The sequence below is a fragment of the Ambystoma mexicanum genome, chromosome 6p (assembly GCF_040938575.1).
Source record: "Ambystoma mexicanum isolate Mex_15411 chromosome 6p, UKY_AmexF1_1, whole genome shotgun sequence".
NCBI classification, from domain to species: domain Eukaryota; kingdom Metazoa; phylum Chordata; class Amphibia; order Caudata; family Ambystomatidae; genus Ambystoma; species Ambystoma mexicanum.
Window position 1 is genome coordinate 465,108,189 of NC_090935.1, and position 18,215 is coordinate 465,126,403.

At 43.9% G+C, this 18,215-nt stretch overlaps 1 protein-coding gene and 1 non-coding gene across 2 annotated transcripts in view; both read left to right on the top strand.

Annotated features, from left to right (window-relative positions):
- Window positions 1–18,215, top strand: part of NDUFS4 (NADH:ubiquinone oxidoreductase subunit S4) — an 807,100-nt gene that overhangs the window by 127,928 nt on the left and 660,957 nt on the right. The gene's annotated exons all lie outside the window — the stretch shown is intronic.
- TRNAN-AUU (transfer RNA asparagine (anticodon AUU)) lies at window positions 13,605–13,678 on the top strand. Its single transcript has one exon. It is a non-coding gene; the product is annotated as a tRNA-Asn (tRNA).

Genomic DNA, 18,215 nt, shown 5'->3' on the forward strand with positions numbered 1-18,215 from the left:
CGAAACAAATAGACACTCTCTATGAAGCAAACTTTCCACAGCTTCTTGCCAAATTCCATGCAGATCTTGCCAGGTGGGACAAATTGACAATCTCGTGGCTTGGCCGGCTTAACGGCATTAAAATGACTTGTCTCCCGAGGTTTCTCTACCCCTTTCAGATGCTTCCCATTAAAATACCGGAGCAATACTTCACCGAGGTTAGAAAAGCGACCCTGAAATTCCTGTGGCGTGGGAAAAAAGCCAGGATCGCCTACAACACATTAACGTTACCCAAAGATAAAGGAGCGGTAGGCCTCCCAGACCTCAAGAAGTATTATGTTGCTGCCCAATTATGGGTGCCCGTCCCTCACTTACGTAACCAAAAAGAACCACAGTGGATAGCAATGGACAACCACTATTTAGACCCAGCAACACTCTCGGAGTGGCTATGGGCCCCACGAAAGAGTGTTGAGGATGACTAAGGAGCAATCGCTCTTTGCCACCATATGGGAAATATGGAGGGACGGTCCAGAGATGAGAAATCACAACATGGCCGTCTCCACTGAGCTACCTATGGTCCCCGGGCATAAATAACCACATCCCCAATGTTGAAAGATTCCAGGCGTGGTATGAAGCAGGACTAGAAAGGGTGGGCCAGCTTCTCCGAAACGATTCCTTTATCACTCTCCCGGAGCCAACAGAGGCCAAAAATATAGGCGTGCTGTCCACTTTCCACTACTTGCAGATCAAAGGGGTCTTAACTAAGGCAGCATGGAAGGAAAAACTGAGTAGGGAGCTCACCCCCTTCGAAAAACTGTTGGCGGAAATCAGGCCCTTCCTGTCAGTCTTGAGTCCATGTACAAATTACTAGTGGAGGCGGGTAGAGGGAACACGCATAACCTCAGAGCACGTTGGGGGAATGACATGGGGTCGGAAATTGATGAAGACGTGTCGGATAAAATGTGCCGCATGGCAACACGCACTTCCATATCGTGCCAATATAAACTCCACTCCATCAAACTCTTGCACCGCTGGCAGTATGACCCTTACAAACTATCCAAAATGTACCAATCATCCTCCCCCTTCTGTTGTCAATGTGGACAAGTCGCAGACTATTGGCACAGGTGGTGGGGATGTCTTAAGATTAAGATCTATTGGGATGAGGTCTTTGGGTGGATTAGACACCTGGACGGGATTCAAAGAACGGCGGACCCCCATCTTGTCCTGTTTGGTCTTGTGAAAATAGAGAACGAGTGGCAGAGAGTCCCAGGGCTACCTCCCCATCTGTTGCTCGCTGTTCGGGCATTATTTGCCACCAAATGGAAATTAATTACGACCCCGACCGAGAATGAATGGATTAATTTTGCAATGAACATATGTACTATGGAGAAAATTACCGCATCACTCCACGGCAGGGCAACACAGTGTGAAGTCCTGTGGGCAGATTTCCTAAGCAAACGCATATCGAACAGACATCCAACCCCACATGGAGATAAGGTTCACTGTCCATAGAGCCCGACTAGGTCCTTCTCCTCTTGGGTACCATTCCCTCTCTACCCATTATGAGACCGCTTCTACGCTATCTCTCAGGCATCAGTAGAACCATGACAAGACACCCTCCTTATGGCATGTCCCTGAACACACCACATCGAAACAGTTTCAGCCTGCGACAACGAGCGCATGACCATGAAAACACAACTCCTTGGTAACACGATTTGTTAGTCCGTGAGTGGTGGGGGGGAGGGTAAGGTGTAGAAGTATAAAGAGAACGCGAAAAATGTGTTGGTTTTTTCATCGTTATACCGTTGGATGTATAGAAATGAATCTAAGCAATGTATTTTGGAATTACTTCCACCTGTGTAACGAATATGCATGCATATGTAACTTTTTCTCTTTTCTCATCGAGAGAACTGTTGTGTTAAAACTTAATAAAATCAAATTAAAAAAAAAAAAGAATTGTTTTCCGAACTCCTCACACGAGGGATCCACATCTTTCCCTACCTAGACGATTAGCTGATCAAATCCCACTTTTCCCGAACAACCTCTGGAACATCTCAACAGCACCTGCCACTCTCGCCACACTCTGGGCTTCTCCTTCAACTTCAAGAAGTCCCATGTGACACCTTCCCAAAAGCTGCAATTCATTTGAGCAGTCCTGGACTCCCCAAGTGGAGGGCTCAACATATTTTGCAGATGGTGACTTAATTTCTGATCGCCCAACATCTACCAGTTTTTGATTTTCTGAGTTTGCTCTGTTTTATGGCATCCTGCTTTTTTCTGGTGCCAGGCTCGACTAAGGTTGAGGTCCCTCATTGGGCCCTCGGATTCTAATGGTCACAATTCTCAGGCAGGATGATGGCCCTTCTTCAGGTCCCGAACAAGGTTGCACAGGATCTCTTGTGGTGGGTCTGCAAGGAGAATATAATGATGGGGGAACACTTTTGGCAACCCTGGCAGATATGACAGTAGTCACAGATTCTTCCCTCACAGGATAGGGAGCTCATATGAGCGATCTTGTGATCAGCGGTCTTTGTTCCCCATCACAATCCAGACTACACATGTCTTTTTGAGCTGAGGGCAATCAGACTGGCGCTGATGGCATTTTTGCCTTCCATACAGGGGAAGAACATCCTGATAATGATGGACAACACAATGGCCATGCATTACCTCATCAAGAGATGTGTTGTAGGGCACTACCACTGTGCTGGGAGGCAATGCAGCTCTGGTTTTGGGCACTGCAAAATGGAATCTCTCTATTGGCCATTCACCTAGCTCGAGAAGATACCACCACAGTGGACGCTCTGACCAGGCGGAGCACAGTCTCCCTCGAGTGGGAGTTGGCTCAGGAAGTCCTTGTAGAGATCTTCATCCTTTGAAGAACTCCTCAAGTGGATCTGTTTGCGTCCAGTATCAAAAAGTGTGACCTTTTCTGTTTCAGGGAATTTCCTCAGAGAGGAGCTCTGCTTGCAGAGTGAATGAGCTACAGGCTCTATCATGTAAACCTCCTTTCAGTGCATTTTCCGAGGAGAAGGTAGTCTTGTGGGTTTGCCCCTTCTTACTTCCCAAGGTGGTGTCTGAATTTCATCTAACACAAAAGATGACATTGTCAGCATTTTATCCTCCTCCTTGTCCTTCCAAGACGTAGTAAGGTTGCACAGACTTAACCCAAGAAGGACTCTACGTTTTTATATTGCCAGATTGGCAAATGTCAGGCAAGGTGATCAACTCTTTGTTGGTTACACTGGGCACAGACTGGGTCAGGCTTTGACTAAACAAACGTCACGCTGGATTATTTTGTATTTCAGAATGTTATTCTTTGGCTGGGAAAGATGTAGAAGAACATCTAATGGCACATTCCAAGAGAGGCGTGGCAATCTACATGTTTAATTTAAGACATCTTCCTGTTGTTGATTCTTAAAATGAATGTAAAAATGATTTTCATGGTGGTCAGTACACAGCAGTGATGACACAACTAGCTTGTAATGCATTGGATAAAGGCCCCCCTCCTCAAACCATACGTTATAAGAATATTGATCAGAGGTGACTCACAATATCCTTTTTGCATATGGCAAGGAATATTGCATTCCCTATAGTAGATGGCCATACACTGTCCTGGCCTCTTGAGATCTTCCAGTTACTGATGCATACAAATCAATGTAGAATATGTTAAAAAATAAAACTAATATGCAGCTTGTAATATGTTGCTGAAAATGAATACTGTCATGTATTAGTCTTGCAGCGCACAAAATAAATGGTCCCTGTTTCCACGAAGTAAATTACTTGGTATAATTTGAAATACTTCAAATTGTTATATGTATTTGTAGGGTAAAGCGTCAAAGGGGGAGGGGTTTGGGTGCGAGGGTGGTACTGAAGGGGCAGGGGGGGGCATGAGGCGAGCCCCCCAAAAAGAAAATCAAAATAACATTTTGAAATAATACCCACGAAGTAAATGCGATTTAATTTGTTGAAATAACATGGAACCAAATAAACATAATGCTATTAACGGTCGCTTATCCGTTAGCGGCTGTAAAGTGCCACAGAAAGTGATTTTATAAGAATGGAATTTGAAAAACTTGTCACAGCTTTAATTAAGTGCTGCAGTGATAGCTGCAATTCTGCTATGTGCTAGCACAATCAGCAGGCATTGTGACGCCCCTAAAGAGGTGCGATAGCTGATTACAGAGCAGTTGTGGTGATATGTTATTACAGGCCAATAGTGATGCCACAACTAGTCTGTAATAGGAAAATGTATTAACAGTCTTTTATACGATTATTGCAGGCTGCCATGTATTTTAACAATATTACACAGAGCATTTTACAGACTTTTGTATATTATGATTATTGCTTGGCATCATAAATAATAAAATGATGCAATTGTTTTTCACCTTAACAGTTTCTTATGAAAGCACGATTTATTTGTTACTCTTGCTACAAGGTGTAATGTTTAAGTTCTGCACCGCTTTCTCATATGAATGGTAGAATATCGTAATGTTTCTTCAATAGTAAAGAGTTTAGTCTTGGTTTCCGGGGGGACACCAATTTCAACTGTTTAACTCATTATGGGCACACAAAAGGTACGTTGCCAGGTCGAACACTTCTGTGTGAACACAGGTATGCTTCACTGGGTTTGAAAAGGAAATGGCTGTCTTTCGATCGTTTAATCTGCAGAACATCAGTATGGTGTTGGAATTAGAAATGTTCACATATGGTATCAGTTTTGATTTCCCAGGAAAAAAGTATTGCATTTTCAGAATTTGTACTTGAAACAATTTAGCCTTTTGCGTTGGTGGGGCTATTTCTATACTGGTCATTTAGAAACTGTTTTTACATAGAGGTAGCCAGTTCCGTATAGGAATTGTGTATACCCTCCCCTGCCCCAATGGTGAACTCTGCAGTGTTTGATCGAAGTTAGTGCCCACTGAGGCATTCCCATCATCTTCTAAACCGGCACCCAAAATCCCAAACAGCATTTTAAATCCAGAATATCATTTTGAGTGACAATGACCCATCAGTTAGAGAGCGCAAGTAGACTGTGCTGTTGGCCTTAGCTTTGTAAATTGGCAATCATTTTTTTTATTAAGATGTCTGGTTCAGTTGTTTAAACCTTTATCTTTCCATCCAAAATCAAACATACGAAAAGACAAAATAAGATTCATTAAGTCCATTAGGGTCCAGCCTTCCCCAATACAAGTCAGCATTCCATAAATTACCCTCAAAAACATTCACCCTCTCCTTTCTTCCCATTTCCCCGTCATTAAGGTCATCATTGCTTGCCCCCCCCTCCACCCCAGCCCCAAGATTTCCTTTAAAAATGTATTAGTCGCAATTAACATTGGGTAAGATTCACCCGCTGTGATCCAAGTCCGAGTGCTTGAGCATCTCTCATGCATCTTCCTTCAATCAATTTTCCATGGTATCTCGTACGGATCTCTGTTAATCCTGAGCAACACAAGACGATGTGTTTCAATGTTTCCGTATTTTCCTGCCGGTTGCAGAATCTACATCTGGAGTCAGGGACTTGTCCATATAATTTCAAAATGTGTCTCGTCAGCATGATGTTAAAGCGAAATCTCATGAATTGTGATCTGTACCAATCAGATGGAGAATGTTTTATATATTTAGGAACTGAGTCGTATGCCTTTGTCTCATTTGTCATGTAAGTTTGACGAAGGTATGATCCCCTGACCCTCCGAGTCTCCATCCAGTCATCTTTTTTCAAATGTTTTTTGACTTTACTTGGATCAGATCGAAGTGTATCCACAGAGGTGCCCAAAGAATATATCGGCACTAGGCAAGCATTCCCCCATTGGTCTAGAAGCTTGTTCTCCTTCAGACTTTTATCCTTTATTAGGCTTCAATAAGAGGTGAGCTTTAAGTCCAATATGCATTTCCTGAATAAAGATAGCTATTTCCAGACTGCGCCGGCATATATCGATGTCAGCCCCAGCTCGTATTTGATAACGGCTTTCAGAATGTTTTGAGCCATCTCAGGACCTTCCGCCAATGGAAGGCTTCTAGGCTACCCCAAGTTTTACATGGGGCAAACGTACAAGCCTCTGCACCATAGGCCACTACCTTTGTTTTGTCAGAATCTGTAAGATGGAGCATCTACAATATTTCCTGTATATCAATCGACCTTGGGCTGTTACAATTTTAACTTTTATATTTAGATCTTGCTGGTGTGGCGGGTCTGCCCAACTGAATGTATCCGTATGCCAAGGTAAACTACTGAGGTTACTTGGGATAGGATCTGATTCCTCAAGTACCATTTAAACCTTGTTTTCTGTTTGCCCTTTCTACTGGAGAACACTAAAATATTTGTTCTCGGCGACATTTATCTCTAGGCCATTTTTTTGCATGTATTTTTGTAAATCTGTTAATGCTCTCCAAAGGCCTATGGGAGCCTGTCATCCGCATATAAAATAAATGGTATTTTTCGGCCATTAATCTACGAAGGGAATGTGCTGCTCTTATTTTTGCCCACTTTTAAATCTGCAAGGAAGAAGTTAAATAGTATGGGTGCTAGGGAGTATCCCTGTTTTAGTCCTCAGTAGGTGGGAATTTCCTTTAAGGCTCCTTGATCGTTGAATCTAATACTCTGGTGGAGGAATATAAGTCCTTTTATAGGTCTCAGTATCTCGTTGGGGCAGTTTGCGGCCTCCATTTTTGCCCATATTAAGTTCCTATCCATCATGTTGCACACTTTTGTCAGGTCTCTAAAAGCAAGATATATTTTAGATTGCGTTACGACAGAGCCTCTTCACAAATGTCCCATGAATCAATTTAGCTCTGTCCCAACTCCCAGGACAAACCCAGATTGTTGCGGGTCAATTCCACTGGACTCTTCAATCCACTTCCTCAGGGGTTTTAGCAACAAGGCCGCAAAACGTTTTCCTAAAAGGTCCAGAAGGGCGCTAGGCCGGTAATTAAATGGATCTGTCCTATCGCCCTTCTTGAAAATGATAACTATAATCTCTTTTCTCCACGTGTCTGGTATGGTCCCTGTTCTTATGACCCAGTAAAGAGATCGAAGATGAATGGGTTCCAAGCCTCTCTCTGGTTCTTTATCACATGGTTGGTTAATCCATCCTGGCCAGGTGCTTTCAATGCATTCGTTTTCCTTATCAGGATCTCGAAGTCAAGGCTATCCATGGGGATAGTCCAAGGATAGTACACCTCATTCGAGGATTCCAGCAGAGGACGGATTCCCTCCCATACAGATCTTTGTAATTGTTGCTCCAGGTCTCCTCAGTCACCACATTAATTAGCGCAGATCGGTTGGTGGTGGTTAGATTGCTTAGCCATTTCCAGATATGCCTGGTGTCTCTTTGCTGGGTCCCTAAGCATGGGTTCTGTAGCTTTTTGAATGAGCGTTGCTTTATAGCCAAACAGCCAATTTCTATATCCTGTTCTCTTTTTTTTATTAGCGCAAAGTGATCTTTTGTTTCCAGTTTCTTTATCATTTTCAGATCTCTGTTTAGCAATGTTTTCTCCTGTCTGATTTTTCAGTCACCAAAATGGTTATGAGACGGAAGGAAAGGTCCACCCGCTTTAGCTCGTCTGGAGAATTTTAGAAACAAGGGAACATCATTTATGTCAGCTCTTTGTTCACATTGTCTCTCAAACCCTTCCAGCAACGTTGGAATGTCCTGTGATTGCAATCATATGCAAGTGTTTGTGTTGGTAACTTCCACCCTCGGATGCCATTGCTCCTCTTTTTGAAAAAGAAATTTCTCTCTCAATTCAGCTTGAGAAGGGCGTGCTTGTTAGTTTGTTTTTCTGTGATATCCATTAAATGTATATCTCCCAATATATTTGATGAGACTAATATGTAGTCTAGGATTGAGGAGTGGGTTACAATTGACTAAGTCGACTTTGGTGGTTGCTCTCCCTTTGTTTGGCCGTTAAGGATGTTAAGGTCTAAGGAATGCATTGTCCTGAGCTACGTTGCAGCACGTTCAGTCGCATACACCCCATCTTCGTCGATTATGTTCCCCTTTTCATCAATGCATGGACTGTTTAAGTGCCCTCCCAGTATAACAAATCTGTCCTCATGTGTTCTGGTACAAAGGTCGATGGCGTCTGTTATCTCGTGTGTCAGTTACTGTTTTTATCAGGGGATTCCAATAGACATTTATCACTAGGCCCCAAGTTGGTCGTTTGATCGCACAATCTTTTATTATCACATGGGATGGCAGTTTCCTTCTCTTGGTCTTTGGATATGATCATGATTTCTGTCTATATAAGGAAATATGTCAGGTTGGACTGACCTATAGGGCAATAGGCCCATGGCCGAACCAAAAACACAAAATGCTGGTGTGGGCCCGTTTTTTTGGTCAAAGTGAGCCTGTTTTTTTTTTGGTCAAAGTGGATCAGTTTGATGAGTTACTTCACTATGTGGCTAGAAGCTGTAACACAGGCCAGCCAGAGTACCTGGATGGTTGGGACTCATGTCTCTGGCCTTGGGCACCTGTCTCCCATGTGGGTCGACCGTGCCAAGTCCTGCAGCAGTTGCGGGAACCCCGACAGGGTCCCCAATCTTCCCCGGACGGGAAAAGCTGTAATGCAGCCCAGCCAGAGCTCCAGGCTAGACTTGGGGATGGTCAATCCACATGGGACACTGGGGTGCCCAAGGCCCGGGACATCACCGCCGACCATCCTTGAGCTCTGGCTGGGTTGCGTTACACCTTCTCCCTCAGGGAAAGGATAGGGAGCCTGCCGAGGTTCCCTGAAACTGCTGCTGGGCTTATGGACGTTGACCAACATGAGGGGCAGCCAACCACGGCCAGGGACATCACCCCTGCCCATCCTGGACCGCTGGCTAGACAGCTTTACAGAATTTCCCTCGGAACGGTCGGGGACCCTGCTGGGGCTTCCTTGGACTGCCGTTGGACTTGTGGATGGTCGACACTTTTTTTTCTTTTTCACCCAGGTAGGTGCACCCACAAATACAAGGAACTGTTTTCATCCAGACACCTGTGGGAATGTGGAAAGGTAGGAGATGTGGTGTTGGCGGCGTGTTTCAGTAGTTTCCAGGTGTGACATGTCTGAAAATTGTTTTATTTCCTATATTTCAGACTTTGCCGGGGCTTGTGGGTACTAAATTCTAGGGCAATCCGCACAAGTCAGCCCTCTGTGGATTCCCACGGGTGTCTTCCTTTTGGTTATGCATGGGGTTCCCTATTTTCCTTGGTGGCTGCGACACCCCAGGCCCAAATCTGTAGGTTGTCAACAAGAGCAAATTCCCGCTGAATCTGCTCTGCCGAAACACTTGGTTTTCCAGTGGTTTAGCCTTTTCCCTTTGCACCCAGGTAGGTGCACCAACACATGTGAGGTACCGTTTTTGTTTGGACACCTGTGGGAATGCAGGAAGGTAGGTCATTTGTTGTTTTCGCTTGGTTTTCATAACCTTTTCATACATTTGCTGCTGCACTTTATTACACAATCCTTTCATTTCCCAAATGTGAGCTACATTTAGTAGCTGCTTTAGGCACTATACGCTTTTGTAACCTGCACAAGTCACCTACCCTTCAAAAGGTCTGCCTGTGCTCGTTCAAAAAATGTATGCTTGCCATTCCTCACCACATTTGTTTTCTTTATTTACATATGCTAAGTACGCGTGTTTAGGCCGTCCGCATAAAAATCCTGCATACCATTGCTCTGTTTTTGGCTTGTGGTATTGCTTGTTTTGTTAAACATTATGAAAAATGTGTGATTTCCTAACTGGAAGAGTCGGGGAGAATGTAGCAGGCATTGCTTTCTTTTTCACAATATTTACAGAAGCCATTACCTTACATGTCTAACCATGTCCAGCACATTGTATCTGTAATTTTTCCCCCAAACTATGGGTATTTTCCCTACATAGTTGTTGCCTGACCTGCGCCAATCACCCCTTCTTAAACTTGGAATTTTGTCTACTTTTCAGCATTGTATGCCTTTCTGTCTTCCCATTCAGCTTTCCTACCCTCCTCCTCCATTCCGCCCACGCATGTCCTATTGGAAAAAAAGGGCAAAATCGCCTACCTCTCACAAAACTAATGGTAACCTTATAAAAATGTTTTGTTTGGTTTGCACTCAGCATGTTCTTGAAAGCCTGGAAAATAGCGAAATTCAGCACAAGACATTTGTTCTTAGCCCTTACAAGGAAATAAACACAGGCTTCTTTGTACATCATTTAATTGGCATTTTCTTAAACACAAAATGTGCCCCCTTTTTGGTTATTTTCTCTCACCCCCATACAGCAAACTAGGATTCCTTTGTGACGTTATGACCGCCTACATGTGGGAAGAAAAGGGGTGGAATTTGGCAGAGAGATCACATGTAACAAAATAGTTACAAGGGATTGAATGGCGACATACCGAAATCATCAAAAAAGGGCTTGGCTTTTGGAGTGGAGGGGACCATTGGCAGTTAAGGGGTTCAAATGCACAATTTGCATCATGTTTCATCAACAAACTCTCCCATGGGCACTATTCAAACAGTGTCACAAAAGGAATGAAATGCCATTTGCAAATGTGGGCCACTTTTTCATTGGTGCCCGAGACCGTTTTATGGCCCAGTCCGACCTGGTTGCTTTCCACAAAGGAGAACACGTCTGTAGGCTCCATTAACCCGTGAAAAGCTATCCCATTCTGCTCGCTCATGTGGTACGGTTCCACATAGTTCTTGCTTGGGTAAAAATGTGATGTTTAGGCAGAATTAATGTTACTATCTTACAAATACGGATGCATATACAAACCTACAAATAACGATTTAATGTCCATTTGTCCTTGCCATTTTGCACTCTGAACACATTGATAATGCAGGTACACTTTATGACGGCACTTCCATTACCTGCCAGGCACTTTAGTCTGTACTTGGGCTATAATGGGCGTCTGCGGGTTATATTTTGAATTCTGCTGCCTTTCGCATAAGGGTGTGCCGGATACTAAACGTAACTATTCAAGACTACTGAAAACCTTCTTTTGTGCCACGACTTCCAAGATGTGAGGTGTGTGCGTGGCTTTCATTGCCTGGGTGCTGTGTTTACTTGCCTTGTGATCCTTTCGGCTGAGAAAACGAAAGCATGTTTACTGTGACCATGAGCCGCTTTGCTTACCTTTTTAACAGAAGATTAACCCTACTTTTAGGATAAACATCCTACTGAGTAAAGCCAGTGGGATGTCTTTGCTCTCAGCACCTCACCTGCCAAAAGCTTTAATTGAAAGGAGGATGTTTGAAAGAACCCACTCCCACTGGGTGTTAGTTAACAAAGACTGCAATCTTTTAATTCCAAGTTGTGGTCGTTCAAATAATGGCGCATCTGTATTAATAACGAATCGCCTGGGCTTCTTGAGTACATTTAGATGTGAACCACTGAGCCTTTCAACCCGTGGTTTGCCATAATTAACCTTTTAATTGTTTTCTGACAAATAACGCATAGATCGCTGTTTAATTGTTCTCTGCTTTAAAGTATGTGGTCCTGTTAATTGCACCGAAGACAATTATCCTCAATTGGATCCATAACGAATATTATTTGTATCTGATTTACTAGTTCGCTGGTCCTAAAACGCTTTAAAGCAATTGGTAACCGATTTTTCTTTTTCATTTTAGGTAGATTATTTTTTCTTTCCTTTTGCAAAGTGGAATGTGGGTTAAATCGCCATTGTCTTAAGACCGATCTTTTTGAACACGTGTAGCTTTCCTGGTCACTGTTGATTAGCTCTGCTCCTTACAGGTTGTGGGGTGACTAGTATCTTTGTTGCTGCTACTCATGGCTACTCTATAGGTGTTCATGTTTTACTAAGCTGTAACAGGAAATGCATACGTTCCATAATCCTCTACACTACCAAAAGAAAGCCCCTCGTTAAAGGTGTTAACCTTGGAATAGGGAGGGACTGTGTAAAGGCACTTTTTTAGTGCCAAGGAGCCTCCGAAATGGCATGTTATAAAAGTACCTGCCACACTGCATTATGAATTGTAAATTTGCCAGTTGAACAATTGCGGTTGACCATTATACTGGCATTAAGTGCTTTTTCCAGTAGCACTGCCGGATAACTGTCAGATTCACCTTGAACAGAAATGCTGGCCCTTTTGCCTGGCACACTATTTGTTTTTTGTTTTTGAGGCGGTAGGGGCACCCAGCCCAAACCGCCTGCTCTCATCAACTGCTCCTTGACTCGCCCTTCTGCGACATGAGTAGCTTCCCCTTAAGCGACTCCACGACGAGCGTGTTCTAGCTCTGGAATGAATATGGTATTTTACCAAGTCCAGTGGTGGAAATGGAAAAAAAAATTGGTGGGGGGTCCCACAAAGGCCGGTGTGGTGGCAGAGTTTTGAGGGGGCGGTGTCCAAGGAGACAGGGTTTATATGGGCAGAGCTAGCAGTTGACCTCTGACCAAAGGAAATGTCCAAATTATACACATCTTTTCCTATTCCTGCTGCTACATGTGCTGTGAAATGTTTTGAGGATTAGTATGGCTTTCTGACTTAACCCCACAAGCCTCAAATGCTATATTTTCGATTAAATGTATTTAAGAATAAATATTCTTTAAATACACAATTTGCATCGCATTTTATCACAAACCTCCCTCTTGGATACTACTCAAACATTGTGGCACAAAAGGAATGAATGACCATGTGCAACTGTGGGTCACTTTTGCTTTGGTGCCAAGACAAAACAGCACATCAGTCAGGCCTACTTGAAGAGATGGTAAAGAGAAACATACTTCTGCTGCACACAGTAAAACATAGCGTTTGGTCTGCTTTAAATGTTGACCATGTCCTACAAGGGTGTTTATCAATATGTTACTTCCCTGCTGCAAATCTTGCATACCAAACGCCAGAACAGTTAGACCCAGAGCGTAATTTCTTACTCTACCCCAGATTCTAGCATTCACCCAGTCAAGCAGAAGGATCTTTAAGGAGCAGGGCATGTAGTTAACGTAAGCTACTTCCCCTAAGTTCTCTGGGTGCACTCTGCTGCCCTCTTAACAGAAGAATGCAACTGCAGGTCTTGCTTTTCATCAAGGTGCCTACATAGAGAAACCTTAGTGCACAGTTGGTAAATCGGCTGGAAACTGTCTTCTACTGTGCCCAAGGTGGGTGTGTATTTGGGGACACAGGGAACGTCTAAAGCACTGCAGTTCTAATGGGAAGCATGCCTTTTTCAGAAAAAAGATCTGTTTTTCTGCCAATCAGAAAAAAATAGCAATGCAATCCGGCCAAAGGCAAAATGCACATGCCAGTGAGTCTCTGTGGTGCATCTGATTAGCGGGTTCGGTTGTTAATCTAAAGGTTGGAGGTTCAAGCCCACCCAGGGGCGCTACTATTTTTGGCACAAAGACAGAGTGGGCCACTCAATAAACCGGAGGCATTTCTCCTGTGTTCTCTGGGTTCAGCTTGCTGCCCCCTTTTAACACAAGTATGCAACTGTGGCTCTTTCCACATAGCAAGTTATGCCTACAGAGAGGAAATTTGGTTCACCCTTGATGGGTATGTCCTCTACTAAATCCCCTCTGTTTGTGGATTAGTGCTCTGGTGCCCTGATTTGCTGTGGAAAATAGTGCTATTTTAGAAAGATTTTCAAGTTGCCTGGGAAGCATAAGCAAACACACCAGACAGGCCCCAGTGTAAGCACTGCATGAGTCTCTCTGGCGCAGTCGGTTTGTGCGTTCGGCTATTAACCGAAAGGTTGGTGGTTCAAGCCCACCCAGGGACATTGCATTTTGGCTCAAGAATTCAGGGATGACCAACTGCGAACTTCTTTTTACCTCTCGCAGGTCTTGTCGGCTGACAACCAAAACATCCAAGAAACCTCAAGCACTTCTCGCTTGCTTTAGTTTTTAAAAACTTGCCATTAGATACATAAACATCAAGCCTTCATGGGAAGGGTTTGGCTGCAGCGTGCACTGATGCACAGAATGAAGTCTTCCTGGTCAGTCTACTTAAAGAAGCAATGAGGCTCTGCAGGTACATGTACGTCTCCTAGCCAGAAGGACGCTCATGGCGGAAATGAGCAACCCCTCCTCCCTACTCCATGCCGTTGCGGTCACTTTCTTTTTTCTTCTTTATTTTTAAAGTAACCCAGCACAGAGAATGGGTTTGGGGCAGCTGACTCTGGCCGGATCCTGAGATCCGGCTGCACATTTGGTGCCAGATGTCAGATCCAGCGAGAGCCGGCCCAATCACCAGCACTGACCAAGTCGGTCTAATCCCTTTGACAACATTTAATTTTTAGTGGGCATACCCCAGGTTTTTAAGCTACATCCGATTTCCTTTATGCTTGCAAAACAAAAAAAAAGGATTTTTGTTGGAAAATCTGGGTGCCACAGCATCTGCGTATGCCATTTTCTAGGGTGAAGACCAATCTGGAATTGTTAAATTCACAATCGCACCATGGGCACAGTACGCAGCCAATTGGGTACTTGGAAAGCAGGCTGTTTTGCAAGCTTGCATTCAGAGCACAACATCCACTGCTCGTTCCTTCCTCTTGAAGCCTATCATATTCTTACATTCTTCTCTCCCCCTGTAGCTGCCTGCACACCCTTGGCATTGGTGCTGCAGGCTATTTTCAAATTTTACAATTAAATGGAAATCTTGATAGAAGTCAATAGGACGCCGATACGATCCCTTGAAGTTAGGGAATTATTGTGGTAACTAATGTTAAGTATTCTTTTTAATTAAAAAAATCCCTCCAACTTCTTTTGTGGTGGCTGCTAATAGCGTTATTCCCTTCCAGAGGGGACCAACTCAGTCAGAAAAAGCATCTACAACCGCGTTACTGGCAGTGCTGTAAATGGGAATAATTAACTGGGGTATCCCATAAGTGCTAACAGTGTGAGGTGGGGTTCGGAGGGGGCAGAGTTTGTAAGGGGGCCGGGCTAACAGTTGAACTTGTACCAATCGCACTATAGGGCAATCATATCATGCAGTTTGCCCCATCTGCCCACTCCCAACTGCTGCCCTGATATTATTAGAAAAGGAGCCACACCTAATAATCCACAAATAATCAGTCTGCAGCAGCTGAAGTAAAAGCATATTGCTAGCTTGGAGAACAGTGCCCAATTAAAACACCTAAAGAATACAATCATTTGCAAAACTGTCCAAAGCACCAGTAGCATGCTTAAGTTCAAATGAAAATAAATTAAAATCAAGTCCAAAGAAAGCAGCGAGGTAAGTTAATCGCTGCTGAGTATCATGGACGGGTAGCCAGCGGGTTGCTGCCACACTAAATGTCCACTGAAAAGCTATTTAACAGTGACAGCAGGGTGTTAATCTAGAGGAAACTGGAGTAAAAAAATGCAACAAGGTGATATAAAGGTTGCTGAATACTGCAAGAAGCCTGAGGTAAGCAATGGTCTGAAGGTGACAGTAAAGGCAGCCTGTACCCTATACACTGAAAAGCACACCTTCAATTTCCCAAATTAAAGGAGCATGCGGTTGCGTCATAAGATGGCCAACATGGGGCATCTTCTCGGTGGCAGCCCTGGGGCTTCGGCCTCATTTCATCTGAATATATTGAAAGGCCCCAATGCTATCCTGGAAAAGCTGAAAATAATCTGTGGCTCTCTATGGGTAAATTAATAGTTGGCACTTTCTCACACCTGTTAGGAGGACCTCAGAGATGCCTTGTGCTTCAGAGGGCCTGTGGTTCGGCTGCATCGGTTGGAGGGTAGCAAACCCCCTTCTCAATCCTTGCAGCCCTTGAGGGGGACGGGGATATGGATTATTTTCCTGCTTTTATACATTTTTGTTTCTCAGGGTGTCTGTGTAAACGTCTGGGGTCAGAGGTCCTGCACCGTGACAGGGACTTTGCGTATTCACACAATTCCTTGCATTGTCCCTCCGCACTTTAATTCCTTTAACCTCCATCTCACTCCTCTTCCTATATCCCTCCATTCGCCTACTCTACCCGCTCCCCCTCTGTCTTTTCATATCTTTTACTCCCTCTTCACCTCCCTCTCTCCATCCCTCATATGCTTAAATTTGCTTCCCTTTGCTCCTTCCATCACACACGCCCTCAGTTTCTTTCCCTCTCATCCCTCCTTCTCCTCCCACAGCTGCTTCAGAATTCTTTTCCGGCAGTGGGCACTGTGCGATTAGGTCGGATCTATGTCCCTCGAGGGCCTCCATCTCATGTCACTGATGGTATATATAGCAAGTGCAGCGCCTGTTGGTTTTGGTTTAGTTTTTCTGAGTAAGCTTTCACTTCTTGAACTATGGCACGCTTCATAGCTTTCTTCGAAAATTGTCAGCAATGTGTTTGTTTTCGGCTCCAACAACCCAGAAGACCGAGCTTAAAAAATGCCAAGACTGCGACGCAAAAATGTCACTCACGGACCAACATCGGGTGTGCTTTTGTCTCTGTGTGGAGCACACTTGTGGTGTCTCGGTGTGAAGCACAAGACCTCGACCTCTCAGAAGTGTCAGTCGATGGTCGGAAAAGCTCTGAAGGAGCGTAAAGGGAAATTGGCAGTAGGTAGAATCTCCAAAATATCCCATTTGTCTACCCAGTCGAAAAAACATTCTTCCGACGAAATAAGAGACTACTCTCCTTGATGGAAGAAGACTAAAAGGTCCAGGTCAGGGAGTGGCTCCCACCACTCGTTGTCGTCGAGGAAATCAAAGAAAAGGTATCATAAAACGCCTACTTTAGTCTTCCTCATCTGATGCCTCCCAAGAGAGGATTATATTTTGCCCCACTAAGGCCTCTTCTCCGGCTGAATGGGAATCATTCAGGCAATACATTTTAAAAAGGTTCGAGAGCCGGAAACCCTTGAAGCAAGTAGGCCATGCTCCTACTGTGACTTCTGAAGCTGGTAAGGAAAGGGCTTGAGCCCGAGACGAAGGCCAGATTCTCATTGAGAGCCATCAAGGCCGCGACACAATGAAAAGTCATCAAAGTCCTTCACAGACGAAGCAACGTCAAAATCGTCGGCGCCGTTGACGCCACCGATGCCCTTGATGACCAAGACATCTTCATTGAAGTAATCGACTCCATTGGCATCTGGCTCGAAACCATCGAAGCCTTTACCAGTAATTCAAAAAACCTTCACACCTTTGCCTAGAAAGTTTTTTTTTTTTTTAAATCGGTGACATCCATTTATAAAGACAATGAGCCTTAAGATGACAATGATCAACTTTTTGGATTGCAATATAGCACTCCTAATGTGCTATATAGCAATATAGCACTCCTAATGTCCCCGATGGCTTTATATCAGAGGAATCTAGGTTGCAGGATCTGCGTGAACATTTACAGTCAGCCAGTGGGGTGGACACTTCACCAGAGTTGGATTTTGGTAAGCCAGAACCAGATGATCACACAGAGGCATCTTACAGTTAATGACCAGGGTCACTGAGTTTATGGGATGGAGCAGGCCTGCCCCCCTGTTCGATCAGGATGACCTCACAGATATCCTGGACATAGGTCCTCAAAGGGATCCTATCCTACCTTTTCATGTCGCTCTACAAAAGAGAGTAAGTGCAAATTGGGAAGCACTGGAATTAAGTCCGGCAGTCAATAAAAATGTGGCAAAAAAATATAGGCAGGAAGGTAAGTAAGTGGGCACCACCTGTTTAAATTCGCTTTCAAACAGATCAAAAAAAGTTGAGGTTATAAATCATCTTCAAAAAGTCCACAGGAGCTGGCTATGATGAGTCTGGAGACACCCTGACTCATGGAGCACAAAAATATACAGAAGACCAGGTAACAAACCTGGCCACACAGCCGCTCTCTGTTTGAGCCCTACCAAGGGCAGTGTAATTTGCAAAATTAGAGTCAACTAATAAATGTTCACTGTATTTACAGAATGTAAGTCATCCAAATAAATCTTAGTCGGGTCCAAAAGTAATATGCGTTTATCAAAAAGAAAATTCCAAGTTGGTCACTAATAAAATCTTAGTGAGGCCGCGGCTAACTCATCCCATAATTGTTATAGACATAAAGTGCCAATGCATTTCGGAGCATACAGCTCCTTCATCAGGGCAAGTCCAATTTACACAAACTGTGGAACATTTATACCAAAAGTATCAAGTTTTGAAAAACAAACAAAATCGTGATTGTGATACAAAATATAACCATGCGTGAAAACAATGTAAAAATAACATACCAATTTTCGATGAGTTGCAAGGTATATGGAAAAGGTGAATTAAGCCACACAGTAGGGAAAAGAAAAAGATACCAAAATAAATAATGTGTAACTGAAATAACACAGTTGTTTTGAACATGATCAGAAAAGTTACCTCAAGGGATCGAG